The following is a 15,295-nucleotide window of genomic DNA, read 5'->3' as shown; positions in this document are numbered from 1 at the left end:
TAGGGGCTTTTCACAGTAACTTTGTTGCAGTGTTAATGTAAGCCTACTTGTGACAATAAAGATTATTATTATTATTATGGAAGGTAAGTAATTGAATAAAGCCAAGTCTGATTTGAACCGATTTTTGATCGACAAAGAATCAACGGTTATGGGGGACAGACAGACAGACAGGATTTAAGGTCACAATCGGATCAGCCATGATCTTGTTGAATGGTGGAGGAGGCTCAATGAGCCAAATGGCCTCCTCCTACTTCTTATGGAAACTGCTTTGTTTGATTATTGCTTTCAATTTGTGACAGTGGGTTGGAGGTTGTGGTGGTGGTGGGGGGGCACGTGGACGGCATGTTAACACAGCGCACTGGAACATAATTTACTATTCTACAGACGCTGGGGGCTAGAATTCTACACAGTGTTGTGATCTTGGTCGAGACCAGCGATCATTTTTTAAAAAGAAGAAATCTGAAATACCAGTTATTAATTCAAAGAATGAAACCACAAGTTTGCACAATTTAAAACAAAGTAATTCTAACTATACAAAGGCCAAACAAAGCAAACGCTAAACACTATATTGGATAACCACCTACATCTAAAACCCAGAATTAATGCAAGTTAAATATAAATTCTCAGGCAAATTGCTGCTGATTATAAACTATAAATTACATAATAAATGGTAGATACAACGGAAACTGATATTACAAATTGGCTCGGTAGCTCATTCAGCTAATAGGTCATCAATTTAGTCACCGAGTTCTTCAAACGTCTGCCACCTTCAAAGAATTTCAGCTCCCCTTATTCTAAGATGTAGGCTGATATCCAGCTGACAGCAGCACACAACCAATCCGAGTTCCATGGGCATGGACTTCACCAACAATGGCACATGTCTGCAGAACTTCCTCAACTCCGCTTACCACAGTTTGGATGGCGATGGTTCCTTCAAGTAACAAAACTGGCTGCAGCAACTGTACATTTGCCTATTCTCAGCTTTTAGATCTAGCCTCCATCTTCTTCAACCTCTGTACTGCACCACTGGGATCAATATCTGAGCTCTGATGGCTGTGTGTCCTTTTATATGATTCCAAGCAGTTTTAGTGTCCCCAGAAGTTTTCGTTGCCAATCTCAGTTTCAGCCTTAGTTTCCTTAGAAACTGAAAGGGTTGTTTGTTTCCTTGGCTTTCCTTTTCAATGTCCCTTTGCAACTAGGGCCTGTCTCAAAAAATACAGGTTGGAAACGATGGATTCCATCACAAAAGTAAATTTTAAATCTCAATCACGGTATTATGGAAGATGGTGAACAGAGGCCAGTTGTCTTCAAATGATGGGGGAAAGGGAATAATGAGTCCTGAGTTATCGCAGGCTGCTCTCCCCCGTCTTAGAGACTGGTACAGAGTCACAGTAGCAGAAGTCCGGGAGTCGATCTCATGCCCAATGATTTTGGATCAGGTATTTTGGTGCAGGGACATGTGACAAGGTATGAAAATTAGCACTTGGTACTGTGTCGCCTTCCTGCCTCCACCGGATTAAGTCCATGGCGTAAAAAGCTTGTGGATACCCTTCTGATCTAGGCATTAATTGAGACCCATAAGTGAGCAATTAATGCCCTATTAAGGGCCTCCATCATCCCTCCATCAATAGTATTCAACTGGTGACAGATGGGGGTGTTGCCACACGGAAATCCCAAAAAGTAAACTCTGTTGCGTTTGTCATAGTCATTGGCTTTTACAGCAGAACAAAAGGTTATTTAGCTCATCATTTTCTGTGCCGGCCATCAAACACCTATATATTTGAATCCCATTTTCCAGCACTTGGCACACAGCCTTGCATGTTATGCCGTTTCAAGTGCTCATCTAAAGCTTCTTAAATGTTAATGGTTCCCGCTCACTCTCTCAGGCAGTGGGTTCCAGATTCCCACCATCCTCTAGGGGAAAAGGTTTTTCCTCAAATCCCCTTTAAATCTACTCTCCATTATCTTTAAATTTATGCCACCTGGTGATTGCCCCCTTTAATAAAGGGAAAGGTTTCTTCTTTTCTAACCTATGTCCTTCATAATTTTGAACACCTCGACCAGGTCTCCTACAGCCTTCTCTGTTCTAAAGAGAACAACCCCAGCCCATCCAGCCTCCCTTAATAGCTGAAACGCTCCAGCCCATGCAACATACAATCATATCCTTCCTATAGCGCGGCGACCAGATTGCACACAGTATCCTAGCTGCGGCTGAACAAGTGTTTTATACAGCTCCATTACAACCTCCCTGTTCTTATATTCTATCCCTCGGCTAATGAAGCCAACTATCCCATTTGACTTCCAAACCACTTTATCAACCCGTCCTGCTGCGTTTGCTTATGGAATGCCAAGTGGGTTCCTCATTCAAAGGCACTCAGCTACCGTGCCACCCACAGCACAGTGGTTAGCGTCATGATATGCAAACATGCAACCAATGAACACTCAGAATAGGACACAACCAATGGGCAGTCAGGACACTCAGAGGTGGCATCACCACAAGGGGGCATGACATAAACACTATAAAAGGGATGAGGCACTCACGCCCTGCCTCTTTCCAAAGACAGACATCTAGAGAGTTAGACAGGGTTGATCAGCAGCATCACACCCCAGCACGTGGCTTAGAGCAAGCTGGTACAGTTAGATTGAGTTACTACAGTTAGATTAGCGGAGAGTCGAACTCATTTGAGAACTGTGTTAATAGTTCAATAAACACGTTGAACTCATTTCAGAGTCTGGAGCATCCTTTAGTTAAGACTGCATCAAGTAGCAGTCTGTGTTATCCGAAGCAGCATAACACAACAGTTAGCACAGTTGATTCACAGCTCCAGGGTCCCAGGTTTAATTCGTGGCTTGGGTCACTGTCTGTGCAGAGTCTGCACGTTATCCCTGTGTCTGCCTGGGTTTCCTTCCAGTGCTCCGGTTTCCTCCCACAGTCCAAAAATGTGCTGGTTAGGTGAATTGACCATGTTAAATTGCCCTTAGTGTCCAAAAAGGTTGGGTGGGGTTACGGGGATAGGGTGGAGATGTGGGTCTGGGTGGGGTACTCTTTCCAAGGGGCGGTGCAGACTCGATGGGCCAAATGGCCTCCTTCTGCACATGTATATTCTATGATTCTCTGATCAAAGGACCTAGCATCAGGAAGGGATTGGGCTGCTGAAAGCCACCCCCTGCTCTTTCCTTCTTCCATAATCCCCATCCCACAACTCCCTTGGCTGTTGTGAGTGAACTGTTGGCAGCTACCACCATTGGACAGCTGCCAGCCTCTGTGTAGTTAGGAGCCCTCGGTGGGTACAATTTATGCCCCAGAGTCTTTAATTCCAGGAAAGGCCTGACACTTTAATATAGCAGACCTTCCCCAAAGGTGGTGACACAGGGCTCCTTGGTTCTTCAGTATGTAGACAAGACACCCATCGCTGACATTAAATTCAGCCCAACATATGTGAAGTTCATTGTGTTTAGAATAAACAGATCTTTCATGATGGTGCACATGGGAAATCAACACCAAATGTTTTTCAGGTGAAGCAGAGTCAGAGAGGAGGAGAATATTACATAGGGCAAATAGACATAATGGGCTGAACTTTCCCAGCCCTATGTTGGAGGTGGTGGGCATAAGTTATTATACATTTAGTACAATGGTCATGATGTTTGGGACCATTTCTCCAGTTAAGAAAATCAGTCATTAACCACAACACACTGTTTTCTATTCTTTCGCTTGCTTCTTATCCATGCTGTTATATTGCTTTTACTACCATGCACCTTAATTTTGTCAACAAGTCTCTTACATATCTAGGTTGGCAGTCCTTAATTAAGCCATGCTTTCAGAGGTAAGAATTAATTTTATCCAACATCACAGTATCCAGAATCACATCTATTCGCAATGTTACGTTGAAAGATCAACGGTGCCCTTTTCCCCATTTTGAACAGACAAAGCCTTCCAGTCCTCTAACATAGCTTCCATATCCAAGGACTTTCGAAAGATTGTGGTCAGAGACTCTGTAATTTTCTCTATGGTTCTCTCAGCATTTCACGATGCATTCTACAATGCATACTGAGTTCTTAAATAAAATTCCACAATGCTATTCATAAATTGATTTGAATTACCATAATAAACATCTCACTGCCCATGGAGCCATGTAACCATTGTGTTATTTCCAGTAGAAACTACACTAATAAACTAACATTACTTAGTTACTTACAGGGCAAAACCAGTTAGCGCATATCATTTTATTTGTACAAACAATCCAAAATGCATATTAAATTTGCACACAACTGAAACCTGCTTTCTTAATAAATGGAGTGTGAAATTGATGTTATTATGGGTCATAGTAGCTTATTCGTGTCAGCTTATCTCAAATTGTCCTGCACTTTTGGACGGAAGACTTTAATTCTGCTGCTAGAGGTTTGAACATTGAGGCTCAAATTTTGAGGTCAGCGGTAAAGTAACAACATTCACCTCTGATTTCAAAGAAAGCTGCCCACAAAGATCTGCCAAGCTCTGTGATGTGGTTTTCACCTTTCCCAAAGTTAATTGCATCCAAATGCCAACAATAGGGAATATCTGGTATCTGGCAATTGTGATGCCATCAAGCAGGTTAAACAATCAATCAGATTAAGAATTCTCAGACAGCAAACCAGGAAATACGCAGCTTTTACCATTCACTTTTTATAATTTTCCAGAAAGTGAAATAAAAATTGGGACATAACTCTGGGATTAAGGTAATGGGTAAAATATGATAAACAAACCATTAATAGAGTTTTTATAATGAAGTGGAGAAATTGGATGGTTTACAAATATACAAAAAGTTTTTGAAAGCCAGAGAGGTTGCTCAGTAATGATTGTGACAAAGTAAACTAAAAAACCTAGTTAGGCTTCATTCAACAAGGCATAACTTTTAAAACGTTTTTTACAAGAATAATAGCATAAAAAATGGGAATTCACACCAATTCAATGAACTCTAATTGATTCTCATCTGTAAGGACACCCCCATACTGAGGAGCAGAAAATCACAGAGCAATTTACAGATTTCCACATTTAACTGTCTGTCTGTGGATGCCAAAAATGGTGCTGTCAGTTTTGCAGAATACGAACAGAAAATGGTGACAATTCTCCGTCATTACAAATTCAAAATCATAATCTAGGCTGACATTACAGGGCAATAATGAGATAGTAACATGTTCTTGGAGTTGCCTTTAATCAAATGAGGTGTTAAACTGAGGACCAATTTGCCATTGGCCCAGCTAACATTAATGATCTATGGTATGAATGAATATGCTATGCATCACTTATCAAATTAACTTGTAATATGTATTCTTCACTGGTCTCCCAAATTCTAGCCTCCACAAATTCTGCTCAATCAGACCTTTTTTGTCTGCCTTCTATGCTGTGAAAGCTCAGCTCATTTATTGCTCTATTCTTGTCAACCTCTATTGGCTCCCCATGGCTTCCATGCACTCACTTCAAAATCCTGTATTTTTTAGCTCCAATACTTCACATTGTTGCAATCTCCTCCAGCCACATATATCCTTTTGATGGGTTTGAAGTCAACTGGGTGGACCAGCCGCACACGGTTTCATGTTTGCACACGCTGCATTATCCAGAAGCGACATCTGCATGTTACTGGGGTGTCCTGGAATGTGACTGGCTCTGTCATTGCTTGTGCATACGGCAGGCTGGAGAATGGCGACTGGAGCAAAGAAAAATCCTATGTGTGCTCCTGGAATCTGGATCGGAGAGGCTTGGACCCAATACGACCGAGTACTGTAATTGATGTTTCTAGTGCGGTTCTGTGCCTGGCATTCCACCCAGTAGAACCCTCTTTGATTGCTGGTGGCCTTTACAATGGAGAAGTTTTAGTGTGGAACAGCAGTAAAAGCGATGACCCTTTAATTGCTAGATCAGGAATATCCGACGATACCCACCGTGAACCTGTTTATCAGGTGCAGTGGATCCAGAGTTCAAGCCGCAGTAACCGGATTCATGTTCTGAGTGCAAGCACTGATGGGAAGATTCTGATTTGGCAGATGAATGGGCGAGGCAGGCTGGTGCTGCAGGATGGCTTTGCCCTGATCGTACAGCAGATGCCGCGCAATATCAAACTGCAGAAGGTGAACAGCCTCTGTGACAGGAGTTGAGCTTGTTTAATGGGAGATTCAGACACTTGTGAAGCAGTTAAAAGTATCCCATTGATGTCTGAACTCCACAGTTACATTGAAACATGAAGCTTTAAGTATTTATAGCGCCTTACCTCAGCATCAGCTTGTGGTGTTATTAAGGCCATGGGCCCTTGCACCATCACGATGGAGGATGCCTGTTGTATCCCCCTGAGAGGCAGCACGGTAGCATTGTGGATAGCACAATTGCTTCACAGCTCCAGGGTCCCAGGTTCGATTCCCGGCTTGGGTCACTGTCTGTGCGGAGTCTGCACATTCTCCCCATGTGTGCGTGGGTTCCGGGTGCTCCCGTTTCCTCCCACAGTCCAAAGATGTGAGGGTAAGGTGGACTGGTCATGCTAAATTGCCAAAATAGTGTCCAAAATTGCCCTTAGTGTTGGATGGGGTTACTGGGTTATGGGGATTAGGTGAGGTTACTGGGTTATGGGGATAGGGTGGAGGTGTGGACCTTGGGTAGGGTGCTCTTTCCAAGAGCCGGTGCAGACTCGATTGGCCGAATGGCCTCCTTCTGCACTGTAAATTCTATGTATCTATGTATCCTAGCTCACACTTTCAACTTCAAATTCTGCTCCTCTGTGCATTCCTCCTCCAACTGCTCCACAATCAGTAACACTTCTCTCCAGAACTTCATCCCTTGCAACATCTTATCTCACCTGGAAAAGCCTCATTAAAACATTATATTCCTGCTTGAGGCATCTTAGAACATTAAATATGTCATATAATTATAAGCTTTTATTGAACATCTGACATTGTTCTTTAAAATAGTCTTCAAAACAAATTGCCAAATATCCCATGGATTCTATTCAATATGTCACATCAGAGATTGGAATGCCATCAGTGTCCTCGCCAATAGGATTTCCTCCTCTAACATCAATATGGAGTGCCATGAGCTACTCTTATCATAATTCTCTTGATATTTTCAAACAGATATAAAAGCAGAAACAGAAACCTAACTTAGCGGAAGTTCATCAGCAAATAATTTTTTAAAACGTTGACACTGAGCCATACTGTTATTTGGTACAGTGAAATAAACATAAATGGTAAGAATGAGGTACAAAATGCTCTGCTTATTATAATCTATACTTAATTCAAAATCATTTACTTAAAATTATCTCATAATTTAATTTGCCCAGCATTAAATCCCTACTTTCTGATCTTATTTACTTTATTCAATACTAATTATTGGACAAATCACGCTTTTCAATGTTAAGAGTTAGCAGAGAAGACTGTTCAACTTTGAAACAACTTGAAAACAATAAATAACAGAGAAGAAAAGAAACATGTATTTCTTAAGTACCAGTACAAATCAAGATCCAAAAATGTGATCCAAAAATTATAGTAGCAATCTCAGAAATGTAAAGAATACTCTGCTTACAATAAAAAATAGCTTATTCAGTCTTGCAAAAATAATATTTTATTAAATTAAATATACCTTCACATATTACACTAAATAACTTCATGCAAATACCTATTACTATTCCAGTTATAATTACTATTACTGTTATTATTTGTGAACAGAATGGAAAAAAATTAACTTTAAAAGTACTCAGCTGATTAATATTAATACTTTAAAAGCAATACACTATTGCTGATACACTATTCACAGAAATAGAATCATAGAACATAGAATCGCCACAGTACGGAAGGAGGCAATTTGGCCCATTGTCATGTGAGAGTACTTTTAGGAAATGGGGGTTTATAAAATAGCTGTAGTGGATGTACCTTTAAGAAATGGGTGTTTATCAGTAATGTCAGAGTTTGGGTGGAGCTGGGCTGTCTGTCTGCTTTTACTTTCACTTTGGGCTCGGAGCTACAGGGTGTGTTTAGTTTAGTTTTCGATTTGGAGAAGCTGCAGTTACAGCAAGATGTGTATGAATCTCTGCAAGCTTATGACTAATCATTTGGTGATTTCAAAGTGGTAACTGTTCTCAGTAGTGAAGTTAAACCTGATGTCTTTCTTAAAATTGGTTAATTTTGTCTTCTGGACGTTGCAAGGAAAGATTAAGAGTTACTTAGAGAGTACTGTATTCTTTGGGGGATTTATTGGTGTTGATAGTTGTTAAGATGCTTTCTGTGGGTTTATAAAGTGTTAACTGGTTTCATAAATAAACAGTGTTTTAATTTTAAAGGACTGTAGATTTCTGTTGCCCCACACATGGCCAATGTGCTCCCCATAACCACAATCTATTCAAAGTTGTGGGTCAGGTGAGCTCCATGATACACTTTGGGGTTCTCGAAACCCTGGCTCATAATAACATTGAGTCAGCACCAACCCTCCGAAAGAGCACCCCAACCCAAGCCCAACCCCACACCCTATCCCCACAACCCAACCTAGGGACAATTTAGCATACCCAATCCACCTAACCTGCACATCTTTGGACTGTGGGAGGAAACCAGAGCACCTGGATGAAACCCACGCAGACACAGGAAGGAAGTGCAAGCTCCAGACAGACAGTTGGCCAAGGTCAAAATTGAACCCGGGTCCCTGGTGCTGTGAGACAGCAGTGCGCACCACTATGCCACCCGATGTATGACAACCGTGAGGTTAAGTGAATTTGCTGAAATTTAGCTGAGGGAGGGAATTGAAGGGTTTCACAAGGCTTTCAAAGCAGAAAAGTTTTCTGCCCCTGAAAAAGTCTTTCATGTTCAAGATATTTAGATTTACCTTTTAACCCTTTCCTCAGAGCAGGCTCAAAGGGCCATATTGTCTACTCCTGCTCCTATTGTAGCCACCTAAAATGACTGATTCCCTATTAATTTGGCCAAAACCCGATTTAAAATGGCTCACCGAAAAGGCTGATGGGAAAAGCAGCCAACAGGACACAAACGGACAGCTGCAGACAGAATAGCGTATTCGGCTCTGGGGAAGTCGGCCCAGATCGATACTCAAGACCATTAGCAGCACATCAACCCAGACATCTGCAGTTTAATCGGCTATACACGGAACAATTGCAACATATTAGCAATTGGATGCCGGGCCAGACCTGTCGGCGCCTGCAGTGGCCGAAACAAAGACAGGTGAACGACCACCCCCCGATCGAGGAATCGCCCCGTTATTGGATATATCGAACCCAGTGATTGGGAACAAGTCCAATCACTTGGGACTCAGGGTCAAGGGCTGCCCCGAGAGGCGGGAAGCCCCGGGACCCTATAAAGTGAGGGGCCAAGTTCAGAGCGCTCTCTCTCCCTTCTTCACCTGCTCGAGACCTTCGCAAGCACATCCACCAGAAACAGTAAGTTTGACTCCAGCGATCGCTACCCAATAAAGACTCCTAGCCATCGACCCGCATCAGCCTTTTTGAACCCCGCGGGCCAGATCCGATTCGATAAGCCATTCGTTTCCCTGACCTGGTGGGCCCTTCCTAAAGTTAAGTATTGGCCAGTAGTGGTAGGTTTCCATATAGATAGTAGGATTATTGTCTAAGCATTACCTGTTGTATATAATAAATGACCGTTGATGTCAATCTTACTAAGCGGTGTGCTGACTTATTAATCATAACTCGAGCTTGAAGCACGTGGCGGTATCAGAAAGATACCTGGCGACTCGTGAGCAAAGGTGACATAATCAGAGCTAATAAACTAAGGCTAAAAAGAGCAACATAATTGGCGACTCCGCCGGGACCCGACATAGAAGTGGAAAACCACTCCGGGAGAACCCCAACAATTTGAATAGAATCCAATCGGAAACAAAAACAAAAAAAAAGACCACAAGTGTTCAAGCAATTCTGGTTAATAATTCACAATTCGGAAGTGTGTGTGTGCATGCGTAACTAACAGGGTTATAAGGTAAAACCGATAGATTTTGTAGCGTCAAAACTGTCGGAAGTCTGTATTTTCGGAAATTAGCTCAAGCCGTACCCGCATCTACGACACCTGTTCCAAATTTGAACGTAACGAGCAGATAAGAGAGATGGCCATGCAGGCAATGCAACGCATCATGAACCCCGAAGAATTTGCGGTCGCACCGATCAGCAGCATTAAAGTGGGACAGTGTCCCATTTGGAAAGTGGAAATTCGCAAATTTCTGCAGGGCAAAGGATGGCCCGTGTGGAGCGGTTTCTGTAATAATGATGACTCAGGTCCCGGAAGTATAGGGCATACTTGGTGGGAGAACATGAGTGAAATCCATAAGAAAAGCTTAGCGAAAGCGCGCAAGCCGATGGCAATCGTGTCCTGCATGGCACAATTGCGAGGCACAGAGGAGGTTGGCAGGACGCTCCGAAAAGAAATAGAGGGCATACATCGTATGAGTAAAATCGATGTATGCGAGATGGAAAAGGAAAACCTGGAATTGAAAAGGCAGTTAGAAGCCAAGGACGAAGAGGTGGCTGACGCCAAACGGGGTCACCAGTCTTGTCTGGTGCATTTAAGCAGTTTTCAATCCCAGTATGAGAAGGCTTATCAGGACACGCAGCGTGCCATCCTGGTTAAGAAAGAGACGGAGAAGCAGGTGGAGACACTACAGAAGCAATGTAGTGATCTCAAGGCAGCCTTGAGAGCGCTCCACGCTGCAACCATGGAACAAAGGCAGAGTACCTTAGACCATGCAAAGTGCCGAAAGCAAATTGCAGACCTGCAATCAATGCTTTCTGTCCAAAAGGGATTCCAAGACACCTTTGGGGGAAGTTTAGACCAGGAAGACGGCCCTGATTGGGAAGAACTGCAAGAGACAGCGCAGAGATATGTTCAGGGAGCATGAGCGCAGGGAAAACCCCAAAGGAGGAGAGCACCCCCACCCCCACACAGCAGGTAGTTCAGGCTCCCATGAACCCTGTAAAAACCCACCGCACCGCCACAGCAAACAAGGCGGAAGTCTTATATTCCACCCCCCTCACAGTGACCCAATTACTGGACGCGTGTGCTAAAATCACACCATTCCTCCCCGCTTCAGACCCACACCATTTCTTTGCCACCGTCAAACACCAGGCGACCATGTACGGCCTGGATGAGAAAGAGCAGGTAAAGCTCACGGTCCTCAGCTTAGACCCATCAGTCGCAGCAGCCCTTCCCGACCCACAGAATGCAGGAGGAGGCACCCTTGCAGAAATGCATACAGCGATCCTGGATGCGATCGGGTACAACCGGGCGACCCCGTAGACGGTCTGAATAAGTGCAGACAGAAAAGGTCTGAACACCCCACCGCATTTGCAGGGCGCTTGTGGATTCACTTTGAAGCCGTTTTCGGAAATGTAGACCGTGCCCATTTGTCCGCAGACAATATGGTCAAATGGACCCGCACTCTTATCTCCCATGCCACGGAAGCAGGACAGAACGCCTGTAGTAATTATGACCCCTCGGAGGAGGCTCATAATGAGAAGTGGGTGGTCAAAAGATTGTCCCGCGTTTGGGAACAAGCGGCTCACAGTAAACCCACAGCTAGAACCCCTGAAGAAAACCAAGCCGCCGCTGACGTGCAGGCAGTAAGAACCACTCTTCACAACCCCGCCTGGGTAAACGAGGGAAAGAGCAGCCCACCAGCAAAACCGCAAGAATGCTACAATTGCGGACAGTTGGGACATTTTGCGAAACAATGCAATGGCCCTAAAAAGCCACAGAGAGCCCAACAGACAGGCACTATCAATAAGAAAAAAGCAGAACCCATACATAGCGTTAGCGCCCAGTCCGATCAGACAGACTTGACCGGAACGGACTGACGGTGTACAGGCTCCCCCAGCTGGGTCTGCGATACCCTTTGGGGTAGGTCAGGACGACCCGTAGTCGCAGCAAAGGTTAGGGGACAGCCGATCGAGCTTCTCTGGGACACAGGAGGGTCCCGCACAACCTTAAATTCCTCCACCCTTGGTAAGGACACGTGGCCCACCACAGCCACTATCACCCTCAGCGGCTTCACAGGCCACTCACAACAGGGACATATCACAACCCCTGTACCCATCCAAATCGGCACCATTAAGACAAAACACCCCGTAGTGTCAGTCGACCTGCCCCCAACAGCAGAGCACATTTTGGGGATCGACTTCATGAATTCTCATCACCTCTCTTTCGATCCAGTCAACCAGTGTGTCTGGAAGAAGGCAAAATCCGCTAGAGCCCCCGCAACGCTCAATATAGGGGATTATATGAACAAAATTAGTGCAGTAGGCGAGTTTTGGTTCAACCCCACCACACTCAGCACGGACTGACAGGTTAGGGCAGTCCTGCAAAAGAACAGGGCAGCATTCGCGACCCACAAGCACGACTGTGGACGGATGACTGGCTCCGTACAAATAACAGGACTGGACCCTAGACCCCAAAAGCAGTACGGATTCCCCCTAGAAGCAGAGGGAGAAATCCTAAAGGTTATAGAAAGTTTATTAGCGCAGGGCGTCCTAAGATCGGTAGCCTCAACTAATAATGCCCCGATTTGGCCAGTAAGGAAACCCGACGGATCATGGCGCTTGACCATTGATTATCGGGAACTCAATAAAGTCACCCCCGCAGCAGCCCCCACCGTTGCAACAAGTCGCAAGACCATGCTCAAACAGGGACTCCACGCCCGATATTTCACAGTTTTGGACGTCAGTAATGGGTTCTGGTCCATTCCATTGGCAAAGGCGTGCCAGTACAAATTTGCCTTCACTTTCAGAGCGCAGCAGTACACGTGGACATGCCTGCCACAAGGCTTCCACAACTCCCCCTCCATTTTCCACCGACAGCTGGCAAATGGACTCGCACAATCTTCTCGCCCCGAATGTCTGGTACAGTATGTAGACGATCTACGACTGCAGACAGACACGAAGGAAGAGCCCATTGAGCTTCTGTCTGAACTCCTGGAATTACTACACTCCATTGGCTGTAAAGTCAACCCCAAAAAGGCCCAGATATTGGAAGAAAAAGTGGTATATTTGGGTACAATTATCACACACGGCAAACGCGAGATCGAGCACAAAAGAATTGACTCGATCGCTAAATTGCCCCTTCCCCAACACGTTTCAGCCCTCCGGTCGTTTATAGGACCGGTTGGCTACTGCCGAAACCACATTGACGGTTTTGCCAGCAAGGCAGCGCCCCTCTCAGACCTCCTAAAGAAAGGAGCCCCCTGGGAATGGCTTCCGCAGCATACTGATGCTGTGGAATCATTAAAACAGGTGCTCATAGCCGCCCCCACACTACAAGTTCCCGACTCGCTTTCCCCTTACGCCATAGAGGTAGCGACCACAGACCGCACCCTTTCAGCCGTGCTCCTGCAGGAACGGCACGACCGGCTAAGACCCGTGGCTTATGCGTCCCGGATTTTAGATGCTGTGGAGCAGGGATTCTCAGCCTGTGAGAGGCACCTGCTCGCAGTTTTCTGGGCAGTCCAGTACTTCTCATACATTACCGGACTGAACCCCATCACCATTTTGACCGAGCACACCCCCACCCAACATTTACTAGACGGACGACTTAAAGACGGTAACGTCAGCCAAATCCGCGCTGCTAGGTGGACCCTTCTCTTACAAGGACGGGACATCACAGTAAAACGGACAAAGACTCACACATACTTAGCGGACAATCTACAGTACCCCGGAACCCCCCATGAGTGTGAGATCATTTCACCCCACCATAATACAGGCCCCTTTATAGCTAAAACACCCCCCAGAAAACTAGCCACTCCATCTCAGAACCCCCCTCACCCGGACACGTGTGACCCCATTAGGATTTATGTGGATGGATCTTCCACAATCCTGGATGGGCAACGCATAACAGGTTGTGGGATTTATGTGGAGGACGCGCAAGGACGCGCCCTCGAGGAAATCGCATTAAAATTACCCGGACACTTAGGCGCGCAGGCAGCAGAGCTTGCGGCCATCGCTTACATTGTAGAGCACCCAGATTCCTTCCCCAGCCCAGCAGACATATATTCAGACAGTCTATACTTGTGCAACAGCCTCACTGAATTTCTGCCCCTCTGGGAAACGAGAGGATTTGTTTCCGCGGATGGGAAACCCCTCCCCTCAGCCCCATTACTCCGCCATATTCTGAAAAAAGCCAAGAACAGGACTTTTGGCATCATAAAAGTCCACAGCCACCATCGTTCCTCCCCCCCCTGGAAATGTAAAAGCCGACGCGCTGGCTAAGGCAGGATCCAGGCATGGGTACTTTTGGAAGCCCCCCAAGTGCGCCCCAGTGAGTGTGCCAGTGAGTGCAGTTCAGGTCGCGCAGACTAGAATCGAAGATCTAGTAGAGGCCCAGAAGCAGGATAGCGCTCTCACCGAAATCGTGAAAGGGAAGTTTCCAGCCTCATACGAGAGGTACAGAAATACAATAACCACACATGACGGTGTGATGCTAAAGCACACCCATTACATAGTTCCTGAGCAGGATAGGAATCAAATTATCTGTTTATTCCATGATGGTCATGGACACCAGGGAATCGAACCCACCGCAGCCCACTTCAAACAGCTTTGTTGGTGGCCTAATCTCAAAGAGGATGTATCCCATTACATTGAGAACTGCCTCATCTGCGCTCAGAACAACCCAGATAGATATGCCAAAAAGGCACATCTCAGCCACACCCGACCCGTTAACGGCCCCTGGACTAACCTCCAGATCGATTTTATAGGTCCATTGACCCTTGCAGGAATGGCTATAAATATGTTCTGGTGGTCATAGACACTTTTACAAAGTGGGTGGAAGCATTTCCCGCCCACACCAACACCGCGAAAACCACAGCCAAAATCCTAACCCACCACATTTTTACAAGATGGGGACACCCCCGCAGTATTGAATCGGACCAAGGTTCTCACTTTACGGGACGGGTCATGCAGAACGTCCTCACGATATTTGGCATAACCCAAAAATTTCACATTGCTTACCACCCTCAGTCGAGTGGTATAGTGGAGCGCATGAATCGGACCCTAAAAACCACCCTTAGGAAAATGGTCCAGGAGAATAACACCACTTGGGATTCGGTCCTCCCCTTTGCGCTGATGTTTTTACGTAACACTATTTCCACCTCCACAGGTTACACCCCACACACCCTCATGACCGGACGCCCCATGAAAGAGACAGAGTACTTGTTGGGTTTAGACCTGACCAGCCCTGAAGTTATGGCACTCACCCATGAGAAAGCCGTTGAACAATTACTCGCAAATATAAAAACGGCTCAGGTAGCAGCCGCTGTTAAACTGGGCACTAAAAGAAA

General features: G+C 45.4%; 1 protein-coding gene across 12 annotated transcripts in view; it reads right to left on the bottom strand.

Annotated features, from left to right (window-relative positions):
* invs (inversin) overlaps window positions 1-15,295 on the bottom strand; it is a 498,042-nt gene that overhangs the window by 224,435 nt on the left and 258,312 nt on the right. The window lies entirely within an intron of this gene.

This window comes from Scyliorhinus torazame, chromosome 6 (assembly GCF_047496885.1).
Source record: "Scyliorhinus torazame isolate Kashiwa2021f chromosome 6, sScyTor2.1, whole genome shotgun sequence".
Classification (NCBI taxonomy): domain Eukaryota; kingdom Metazoa; phylum Chordata; class Chondrichthyes; order Carcharhiniformes; family Scyliorhinidae; genus Scyliorhinus; species Scyliorhinus torazame.
The sequence above is the reverse complement of the archived record's forward strand: the minus strand, read 5'-3'. Positions and strand labels throughout refer to the sequence as shown.